A 12,201-nucleotide genomic window follows, 5' to 3' on the forward strand; every position below is an offset into this window, starting at 1 on the left:
TTATACATTCATTGGTCGATTCTGATATGTGCCCTGACTGGGATTGAACCAATAACCTTGGCACATTGGTATAATGCACTAACCAACTGAGCTACCCAGCCTGGGCCTCTATTTATTTTCAATTACAGTTTACATTTAACATTAGTTTGTTTTAGTTTCAGGTGTACAGCATAGTAGTTAGGCAATCATATACTTTACAAAGTGATCCCAATATTTCAAGTAGCTTCACCAGCACTACACACAGTTGTTGCAATATTATTAACTATATTTCCTATGCTCTAGTTTAAATCCCACCAATGGTAACGTCTTACAAAACTATAGTACAATCTCAAAATCAGAAAATTGATACTAATACAATCCATAGATCTTATTCAGATTTGGTGTGTGTGTGTGATTCTTCTAAAGCCTTGGAGAGCCCTGGCCGGGTATCCCAGTCGATTAGAGCATAGTCCTGATATGTATGCCAAGGTTATGGGTTGGATCTCCAGTCAGGGCACATACAGGGGTGAACCAATGAGTGCATAAATAAGTGGAAAAACAAATCAATGTTTCTCTCTTTCTCTCAAATGGATAAATTTTAAAAAGTGAATAAAGCTAGAAGGTTATGCAACTTCCCTCAAAATTCTCTAGTCTTTGTCTCTTACTCAGAGCAGAAGCCAAGGGATTGGATCTACAAGGACTTAAGTCACCTTCCTACCCCTTACCTCTATCAGAACCTTGCTGCCCCTTGCCCCTCGTTGTAGCACTCCGGCCACACTGGCCTCCTTATTGTTCTTGGGGCCTGTGCACACAGTGAATCCCTCTGCCTCGAATGTTCTTCCCCCAGCTCTTTGTCTCTTCCTTCAGGTCTCTTTCCAAATGTAACTTCCTCAGAGAGGCTTTTCCTGGTCTCTGCATAATGTAGCATCCTCCCTCATTTTTCTATCTCCTTATTTGCTCTTATTTTTCTTTTTTTTTTGTCTGTTTTTATTTTTTGTGTTTCTTTTTTTTTAATTTTTATTTTTATTTAATTCTTGTTCAAGTACAGTTTTTAGTCTTATAGTCCCAGCCCTGCCCCGCCAATGCTCCCCACCTCCCCTCCCATTTCCGCCCCCCACCTTAGTTATTGTCCATGTGTCCTTTATACTTGTTCATGTGAGTCCATCCCCTTTTCCCCTATGATTCTCTCCCCTCTCCCCTCTGGACCCTGTCTTGCTCTTATTTTTCTTCAGAGCATTTGTCACCAGGTGATATATTCTGTGTTAATTTGTTTATTTATTGAGTTTCTTCTCCCATTAGAATGAAACTCCACAAAATTAGAGTCTTGTTTTGTTATTGTTGTGCCACAATACCCAGAATAGTGTCTTGGCATAAAGTTATACATTAAACTGTTTGTTGAATGAGGGAATATTCCATTAGACTGTCATACTGAATTTTGTGATGTACCATTTTGTAATTGTTTTAAACCACATCACATTTTGTATGTTCTATCCCCTTACCAGAGGTGCTAGGTGAATTCACATTATTACAGTCTCAGAAACTGAATTTTCTGCTTTAACTTGAGAAAAATCCTTGTCAGGATCATCTATTTAAAACAAGTTTCAATGACTCTTTTTTCCCCCTTTCCCTTGTTTCTCCTCCTTTTTGCTGGTTCACACTATACGACATCAGACGATGTAGATAATGAAAAATAGACTGTGTCACGGGATTCTTGCATTTGCATAGAGAAGTTTAAGGCATGTATTGGTGTGTCCAGGTGGTGGAGCCTGGGTCACAGCCATAGCCTGGTTGCAGGCAGACTGCAAAAGTATTCCGTGTTGTTTATCTTCTGTGATGAGACATTCTGCCTCAAAAGGTGGGAGGTTCCGAAACTTCAGAAGGGGTTCAGGTGCCACTAGGAATGTCAATGGTTCACTGTAACTGGGAAGATAAGTGGTGAGACCCTCTAGCCATTACTTCATGGGCTGCAGTTGGCATCTGGCTGAGCTTCTCCATTGAAAAAGGAGACTATTAGAAGTTTGACCTTTCTGTTTTGCTGAAGTTGTAGCAATCCCACCCCCAGCAAAGACTAGAGCTGAGCAACTTCAGAAACAAGGAAAAGCAACCGTGGCAGCCTGGGCCAGGGCAAGCACCTGGGGTGGGGGCCGGCTTTGTTGCTGGGCTGCCGAAGGGTGAATGACTATGGTCACAGTAGGGTCTCCAGCTCTCATGGCTCACTCAGATTGGCCAGACCCAGAGTGCCCCCTCGAGCTGAATGATAGCCAGCCAAGATGCTGCAGCATCAGCCATCATTTCCAATCCACTGAAGGCACATTGATGTGGGCCACGCCGGCCAACACTAACTTGTCAGATCCAGGGAGGGAAAAGAAATGCACAACAAAATTCACTTTGTTCTGGTCTCTATGCAAATGTCACCTCATAAAGGCCTTCCCAGGCCTCTCTGTCTAACATAGTGCCTCCCTCTACCACCCTTTTCTAGGCCCTGTCCTTCTTTATTTTTCTGAATAACACTTAGCACTGTGATATATTAACTAATTCACTTACTGCTTATCTCCCTCATTAGAACAGAATCTCCACAAGGACAGAGATTTTGTCTGTCTCATTTCTCTATCCCCAGCATCTAGACAATAGTGGGTACTCAATAAATATCTGCAAAGTGAACAAAGTTAGGCATTAGAATTATTACTGTGGTCATCACCTAAGGTCCCTCCCTCACTTGGCCTGTTCTGCATGCAGCATGTACAGCTGCATGCCTAGGACAACTCTGCCTCAGGAATGATTCCCACCTTCCTTTTTTTTAACAACAGGTATATTGAGATATAATTCACATACTATGAAATTCATCCTATTAAAGTGTACAATTCTGTGGGTTTTAGTGTATTCAGAGTTGTGTAATCATCACCATTATCTAATCTCAGAACATTTCATCTCCCCAAAACCCAGTACTCAGTACCAGTCACTCCTCATTCTCCCTCATCTCCCTCTACCTGTGACAGCCACTAACCCACTTTCCTTTTTTTTCCTCAGTTCAAATTTAGTAGAAATTACAAAACATAAAAGGCAATGCCCCACTACTGTACACCTGAGCTGGCCTGCGCCACAAGTTCAGGCCATTTCCTCCAGAAAAAGAAAGTCTGGCCTCCCCAAACCCTGCAGGAAAGGCCCGTCCTGTCCCAGACCACATCTGGCCGAAATCTGAGATCTTGTGTTTTAAGCACGATGATAGTAAAAGAGAGGTTTTGTTCCCATGGCTGTGCGCTGCCACCATGACCCTATAATGGCTCGATGCTGACTTCTGCTTAGAGAAATATCCTTTGCTCTTGTGGACATCAGGCTTCCTGGTATCACAGCCAGGTGTCCAGCCAGCTGGGCACACTTTCCCGTGCTTGTCAGTGAACTGGAAAGCCTGAACTACCCTCAAAGTCTCATCCACAGAGCGGATGACAGTAAGGTCACTTATGGTGATCTGGTGGAGGATACCTTTCTCATCGATGACAAAGAGGTCCACGAATGAGGTGCTTTCAGCCTTTAAGGCCCCATAGTCCTGATGTGTGAGCAATGGTGCGTGAGGGGTCTGACACCAAGGGAATGTTCATGGGTCCCAGCCCTCCTTCTTTCCTGGGTGTGTTGATCCATGGAAGAAGTGAGAATCCACAGAAGCACCAATCACTTGGCAGGTGAGTTTCTTAAATTTTCCCACCCTATCACTAAAAGCAATGATCTCCATAGGCAAAGAAAGGTAACATCAGGAGGGTGAAAAAGGAACACCACATATTTTCCTCTGTGGTCAGAGAGGCTGATACCTGTGGACGGACCATCTGGCACAACAGCCGGAGCTTTGAAGATGAAGGCAGGGCGCCTGGTGTCAGCCTTTCCTGAAGACGTCTTGCTATCAGAGGCTCTGAGACACAAATACCAAGACCAGCAGGTCAGGAAGAAGACTCACAAAACCCATTAACCTATTTTCTGTCTGAATAGATTTGCTTTAGAGAGATATGTCATAAACATAGAATCATATAACATGTGGCCTTTTGTGACTAGCTTCTTTCAATTCAAGATTCATACATGTCGCAACAGGTATCAATACGTCATTCCTTTTTCTGACTCAGTGACATTCCAGGATGCGGACATTGCACATTTTGTTCGCCCAGTCATCAGCTGGTGGACACGTGGGTTGTTTCTACCATTTGACTGAATGTTCCTGTGGCACTCACGTACAGGTTTTTGCGTGTGTGTTTTTCAATTCTCTTGGGTACAGACCTACAAGTAGAATTGCTGGGTCATATAAATACTCTATTTGATATTTTGAGGAATTGCCAAACTGCTTTCTTAAAGTGGCTGTACCATTTACAATCCTTTCAGCAATGTATGAGGGTCACAATTTCTTCACAGCTTCATCAACATTTGTTAATTATCTGCCTTTTTTATTTTAGTCATCCTAGTGGGCATAAGCTGGTAACTAATTATGGTTTTGATTGTCATGCCCCTAATGACTAATGGTGTTGATCATCTTGTCCTATGCGTATCGGCCACCCATACGTCCTCTTTAGAGATGTGTCTGTCCAACTCCTTTGCCCTTTTTACAATTGGGCTCTTTGTTTTTATATTGTTGAGTTGTAAAAATTATTTATACAAATGTGGTAAAAGTCCCATACCAGGTACTCTTATATGACTTAAAATTATTTTTTCTCATTCTATGGGTTGTCTTTGATAAAGTTCAGTTTATTTATTTTGAATCCACTTTTGAAGTTTCTTCTTTTTTAAATCCTCACCCAAAAAGATATGTTTATCAATTTTTTTCAGAAAGACAGGAAAAAAAGGAGAGAGAGAAAGAAAGAGAGAAGAGACATCAACATGAGAGTGAAACATCAGTCAGTTGCCTCTTGTACACGCCCAACTAGGGATCAAACCTGCTACGTTCCCTGACCAGGAATAGAACCTGCAACCTTTTGGTGTACAGGATGATGCTCCAACTGGCTAGGGCTGAAATTTCTTTTTTATAAGATCTTAAATGACAGGTCTTTATCCTGTTGCCCCAAGAGCTGGCAAGGCTCATTCCTCATGAGCATCATAGCACCAGCTTGCAACTTTGAATCGGCCCCTTTCTCGTCCCCTGTGCCATATCCCTAGCTATTACCTCACTGGGAGCCATCTCTGCCCCATCCTCTCTGCCTAACCAGGTCTTTATTGTCTTTCAAGATTTATCTCAGACATTTTCTCCTCCTCTTGTGGGGGTCCCTAGGTTTCCCCCCAGAGAGGGAGCCAGGACCCCATTTCTCCCCACAGATAGGAATGCTGCTCTGTCTTCTTCACAGAAGCCATCGCAGAAAGGAATTTTGTATTATTGTCTTTCTTATTGGAGAGTGGAGTCTAAACAGGTCTGCATTTGGATTTCAGTCCCGTGATCAGCGTACAGATGCAGACGATGTAATATCCCTGATCCTGAGTCATTTCCCTGGAAATAATGCCTAAGCACAGGGCTGTTGAAAGATGAAAGATACAGTAATAAAGTTAAACTAGTTGGCTTGGTGGTTTCTCAAAAATGTTTTTAGCCTTATGTGGGTTTTTTAAAATGTGGGAGCTCACTCTAGGTGTGAAAGACAGGTTAAGTTCTCAATGAATGAATGTTAGTTTTCTTACTTTCTAATTCCACTTCCAATAACGGATGCCCCGTGGCAAGGGGAACCACATCTCCTGTGTGGGCACCCCGACTGTATTCCTTTAAGAGTTTCTTTAAGCATCTGGTGAAAATGATGAATTAACGCCCCAGGAAATGGACTTTACCCAAGGGTTTGTGTAAGATTTGGGTTCCTGAGTGCCTGGAGCTCGTCGTGGACACAAGGATGAAAGGTGCCCATGTTTTTCTGGTGTATGTTCACAGCCGGTGCTGCCCACTTGGTCCACTTACAAATGAGCAATGCTTACCAGGCCATTCAACAATTCTACTCCTTGGTATTTACCCAGGTAAGCAGAAAAGGGTTTTTTTTCTCACAAAAACCTGCACATGGATGTTTATAGCAGCTTATTTGTAAATTGGCAAAACTGGGAAGCAACCAAGATGTCTTTCAGTAGGTGAATGGTTAAATTGTGTTACATCCAGACAATGAATTATTATTTAGTGCTAAAAAGAAATGAGCTATAGCCCTGGCTGGTGTGGCTCAGTGGATTGAGTGCCAGCCTGGAAACCCAAGGGTCACTGGTTCAATTCCCAGTCAGGACACAACCCTGGTTTGGGAGCCACGTCCCCAGTGGGAGGCACACGAGAGGCAACTACACATTGATGTTTCTCTCCCTCTCTTTCTCCCTCCCTTCCCCTCTCTCTAAAAGAAGAAGAAGGAGAAGGAGAAGAAGAAATGAGCTATCAATTCATGAAAAGACAAGGAGGAAACCTAGATCCATACTACTGAGTGAAACCAAAAAGGCTACATAAAAAGGCAAGACTATGGAGACTGTAAAAAGATCAGTCACTGCCAGGGGTGAGGGAGGAGTGAACAGATAGAGCACAGAAAATTTTTAGGGCCATGAAACTATTCTCCATGATACTATAATGTTGAATATACATCATTGTCCATTTGTCCAAACCCACAGAGCACACAGCATCAAGAGTGAACCCAATGTAAACTATGGACTTTGGGCGAGTCCGATGTGTCCATGTAGGTTCAACAGTTGTAACAAATGTTTCATTCACTCTGATACCAGATGTTGATACTGGGAGAGCCTGTGCATGTGAGGAGGCAGGGAGTGTATAGGAACTCTTTGCACTCTCCACTCAATTTTGCTGTGAACCTAAAACTGCTCTAAAGTCTATTTAAAACAAAAAATCAACTGGCCGTAGAGTGATGCTCAGTAACTGTACAATCATCTTCCCAGAAAATGACTGCACAGCTATGTTTCTGAGAGGCATGCTCCCTGGAACTTTGGCATGACTCCCTGGTATATCACCATGGGCATTAAAAATATCACGCTCTGTGGGGTTGCAAGAAGTACTCAAATCAAGCAATAGCCAGGTTGTTGCAGTCTTCCTGGGAATTTTTATTTTCTAGTATGGAGAACCACCAGCAGATGGCAATCAAAGAATACACAACCTGAGTTTATACTACTCAAACAGATTTTGATGAACATTTAATGATAAGGTGACAAATCTAGGGTAGGCAGACTTCTTGAATACTGTTTCTTCACAGGGTCACAGTTTCTTATGCTCAAAATGAACAATTTTTTCACTAGTGACTAAAATGTCTAATCTCAAAAAGTCACCAGGGACAAATTCTTAGTCTTGAATCAAACAAGAATTTTGGTTACTCTATGTGAAAATGAATTAGAAGAGTTTGTTGTTTTTATTTAGGCATTGTATTTCTTTTAGATTTTCTGCTTACATCATAAATGTCCTTTGGTGTGTAAAAATGAACAGCTGTGTTAATGATTTTCCCAGGAAAACATAAAGCTGTAGTGCAATAGGGCTGCAACGTCACCAGAGGGAAGGGCTTTGCACAGAACAACCCAGGGCGGGTGCATGGGGTTGGGGGGCGGGGTTCTTACCAAACATGGAATTTTACAACTGGTTTTACAAAAACAGAAATTTCTTCTTTTCTCCTTCTAAGATTCTCAATTAAATCAAACATTCTCAGTAATGTGACTATTGAGCACAAAAGACTTTTTCCATGTGGGTAAATCCTGGTATTTATGCTTTCCATTTGCTAAAATCCCCGTGAGTCCATGGGGAGAGCTAGAGTGTGGTAGAGCCTTCATTAAGACAAAGAATTTACAGCTCAGGCACATTTGATTGCATAGCAAAACCCCTTCACACATGGCTGATGGATCATTGTAGAAAATAATGAATCTGTTTTGTTTAATGATTATATTTTTTAAGAGAAAAGCTTCATGGAGCATTTTTTTAAAACAGCATTGAACCTGAAGAGTTTTAGGAATGCTCAGTGTTTCAGAAGATCTGGGAATGGCAAATAATATTTTTTGGACTCCTACTATGTATTAGGCGATATTGTCTCCAGTCATGCAAATTACTGAGCCCCATACCTACCAATCAAAGCACTCAGGTTTAGAGGGAGTCCTGATTTGCCAAGGTTACATAGCCAGTAGCTGAGCTGGGATTGGAGCCCAGGCCTGTTTGGGTAACCATAAACACTACACTGTCTGTCATTGTTGGTGTGATCTTATTCCAACAGGTGATGTGAAACAATTGAAACCTCCTAGGTAATTCAGAAATTTAACCCCATCACCTGGGAAGGTTGTCAAAGATTCAGAGTCTCAGGTCATAGTCCTAGAGATTCTGATTCAGAAGATTGGGGGTGAGGCCCCAGCATCTGAGTGTTTAACAAGCTCCCCACCTCACCCCACCCAGTGGTTCTGCTGCAGGTCATAGTCCCACCTGAAACACTTTCAGAAAATAGGCCCAAGCCAGTGGGCTCGAACCTCTCATGAGCAAAAAAGCCTTTGAGAACCTGATGAAAGCGCTGGAACTTTTTTTTTCCAGAAAAATGCATATGTAACACCCCGAATTTTGCATACAACTTTAGGAGCTTCACAGACACTCCGAAGCCTTGGAATACTTGGTCTCCTGCAAGTCCCAGTTAAAAGTGGCCTAATCAGAAGCCCCTTCCATCTCTCCAACGAGAGATGTCACTCTTCAGCTTCAAACAGCCTCCCAAAAGGAAGAGTTTTCCAGGAAAATGAGTTTGTGTTTGAAAAGGAGCTTCCTTTTGCAAATAGAGCAGACTCTGGCATGGTGCTTCGAAAACTTCAGTTGGAGCAGAATGACAGTGTAGAATGACCTACAATCATGGTGAGAGTTGTCTGGAAATAAGAGATGTGGTTCAAACCAACAGCAGGGACCACAGATTAACAGGGGTACAACCAGAACCAATTTACTTTCCGAGAGCCCCCTCCCTAACTTCTCTTTCCAATCCCTCGGTTTTCTCTTAGGTGTCCATTTGAAGCTAGTACTTGCATTGTTAAATAACAAACCGCATTTAGTTCACTCTAAAATATCTGAAACACGAGGCCCAAAAGGATCAGGTGATTCTTAAGTAAAAACTTCATTTCAAAACAATGTTCAAGAATACTTATAAAACTTCAAAAATATCTATTACCCAACAAGGTAAAATTTACAATGTTTGCCACCCAACCAATTATTCAGAGAAGATACTCAAATCAGATATGCAAAGAAGCAAGAAAACTATGATGGGATACATCTGAGGGAGTGTGTGTGTGTATGGTTTCAGAAGTCTTGAAGGAGGATTGAACTTAGCCCTGCCTAGTGTGGCTCAGTGGATTGAGTGCTGGCCTGAAAAATCAAAAGGTTGCCAGTTCTATTCCCAGTCAGGGTGCATGCCTGGGTTGTGGGCCAGGTCCCCAGTAGGGGGATGTGCAAGAGGCAAACACATATTGATGTTTCTCTCCCTCTATTTCTCCCTCCCTTCCCCCTCTCTAAAAATAAATAAATACAATCTTTAAAAAATAAAATAAACTGAAATTAGATAAAAACTCCTCTACTGAAAACATGTAAATTCCTCATCTCACTCTAAATAAAATCCAAAGTCCTAAAAATGCCTACAACACCCAACATGCTCTCCCCCCACCTCCGCCTCCTACCTCCTCCCCTCGCTCTGTTCCGACCATGTTGGCGTGCTCCTTGCCACCACAGCACCTTCCTTTCTCTGTTGTCCCTCTGCCTTGTGGGCTCTTCCTCCAGGTTTCCGCTTGGCTCTCTCCCTCACATGCCCCAGTCCCCACTCCAAGTTACCTTTGCCCAGAAGCCTCTCCTGACCAGCCCAGGATAGTGCTGGCCTTTCCTTTCTTCACTCCAGACCCCCCCCCACCCCACTTCTCTTCTCTTTCCCGAGGCACTTCCACCCTTACTTGTTTACGGAGTGTTTGTCTCCTGCACTAGAATACCAGCTCCACAAGTGCAGGGTTTCGGAGTTTGCTGCTGAAGTCCCAGCTCCCAGCACAGTACGTGGCACACGGTGTGTGTTCTGTAAATATTTGGGGCATGAATGAATAAATGAATGAAGAACCGTGGGGTCCCATGATCACTTTTATGTCTTCACGATACTCCTCTCTAGGAGGCTGAGGCTGAAACAGGAAGGTGGACAAGAGGTATCAAAAGTCTTGCCACAGAGAAGGACTAGATTCTAGAGATATACAAAGAACAGAGGTCAAAAGACTTTGCAGACTGACTGGCTGAGATTAGAGCTAGCCATAAAGGGTAAATGCAATCTGACCTAGCAAGTATTTAGTATGTGCTATAGGCAAGGGATCACAGGAGGGAGGACGGGATATAGGCAGGACAGACGGTGCCCCTAGGCGAGTCGAGAGCACAAGAGAAGTTTACTGCAAGTGAGAGCGGAAGACACCTGCTTTTCATCAGTGGGAGAAACTAGAGAAGATTCATGGAGAAGAGACTATTTAAGCTGGGCCTTGAAAACTGGGTAGAGTTTCAATGGCAAAAACTGGAAAAAACAGCTATATGATAGATTTTGAACTTCACCGTCTTGGCCATCACAAAACTTTTGATGGAGTTGCTAACAACCTGAAAGTCATTTTTTCTATACCCTATAAATAAATAAAAAATTTAAAGAGGGTGAGGGACACCAAAAAAAAACAGAAAGAAAAAAAAAAGAGTCAGCAATTCACCACCTGGATAATTTGGTCCAGGACAAGTGAAGCATACCAGTAAGATTTGAAGAAAACAGGGACAAAAAACACTTCCTTGTTCAGATGTATCACCAAGGGAACAACAAAACTCATCCAAGAGAGTAACTCTGCTGACTCCTGGACTTTGACCTGGGAGGACAATGTCCTACCAGTGGGATATTGTTTTCCAGGCAATGCTAAGATCCTCGGTGAGCAGGATTCCCTCGAAAGGCTGACAGGCATGCCGGCTTGCAAAGCTTGCCTACATTTTTAATAAAACTGTCAGATTAAGCAACGCCTGGCTGTAGTATATTATTAATACAAATTCTTAAATGTCAATTAGTTAACTGGCTAGTAAAAAGAACCTGGTTTGTAACATTGCTGCTAATGACTATAATGCTTTGTTCTCCAGAAAAAGCACCTGCTTGGGATATGTAATTAGAAAAAGGGCCCCCTTCCTCCCTCCCCACAGGGAGAACATGTGTCACTGAAAAAGGGAGCTTATTATACCTGTGAGGGGTCAAAGTCTGTGGATGCATGGCTTATGGTGTTATGACAGATTACAAATCACTCCATTATGTTCGTCAATCTGTTTCCAGGCCCCTAGCAGAGAGCTAGCTGGGCACCAGCCGCTCAGAAACAAGATTCCCATTGACTTTCTTCCTAAGGTCTTGGGCCAGGTCAGCTACTGTTGGCGTCACCCCACAGCTCCTGTGTCAGAACCTTTCCGCCTGGCTTCTGCCTCTGCTGCTGCTGAGCTCTCCTGAGAGTCAGCCTGTGCCTCAGGCCTCCCCAGCTCCCAAGAAGAGCTTGAGCAGATTTCAAACCCCTAGGAAGCCCCACCACCTGGGCTAATGAGAGGGAAGAGGGGGCAGGACACTCGAACCCCACATGCCCTTAGTTTCTGATACTTCCTCTCTCCTATCCTCCCACGGACTCCTCTCTCTTTCTTTTCCACTAGTTCCCTAGTTCTTACCCGACTTCTTCCCCGACGGGCATGTGCCTTCTTATAAATCACACTTAGAGACAAGAGCAGCTAGTTAAGAGACTTGCCTCTTCCAAAAGCCTTTACTTTGAAGTCTGTTGTCACTTGTACCTACAAAACCACTTCAAACTCCAGAAGTTAAAAGAAATTTGCCTGATGCTCCAAAGGAGCGGTTTTAAGGGAAGTCAGTTTTACTCCCTCAGCAGAGTGACAATGACACCTAGAAGTTTTCCTCTCTCATACTTCCACTTTCCTGCTGGTGCCCTGCCATTGGCTGGATGGTGTACGGGAAGGGAGGGGTAGGTGGCCTTCACTCCTGCCACCTCCCACCTCCCTGCCCAGTCTCTGCCCAGTTTCCGTGAATGTCCAAGCAGCTCAGAGTTTATGAAGGGGAGATTCCCTGGGGGGTGTAACACGCCGAATCATAATATTTATAAGCTGTAACGAACAGGAATAAAACAACAATTTTCCAAGTAGTAATATCTGAAAGAAAACAATATAAAAGCCATACCCACAGAGGCTGGGAGAAACCGCTTCCCCAAGGTGGGGAAGAGTTTGCCTCCAGTGGGAGACCAGCACTCTCTGCG

At 43.3% G+C, this 12,201-nt stretch overlaps 1 pseudogene; it reads right to left on the reverse strand.

Moving 5' to 3' along the window:
• Window positions 1–3,013: 3,013 nt before the first annotated feature.
• Window positions 3,014–5,837, reverse strand: LOC119000352 (peroxiredoxin-1-like; annotated as a pseudogene).
• Window positions 5,838–12,201: the final 6,364 nt, after the last annotated feature.

Source organism: Sturnira hondurensis, unplaced genomic scaffold (genome assembly GCF_014824575.4).
Source record: "Sturnira hondurensis isolate 20B ecotype Veracruz unplaced genomic scaffold, ASM1482457v3 Scaffold0015596, whole genome shotgun sequence".
NCBI lineage: Eukaryota > Metazoa > Chordata > Mammalia > Chiroptera > Phyllostomidae > Sturnira > Sturnira hondurensis.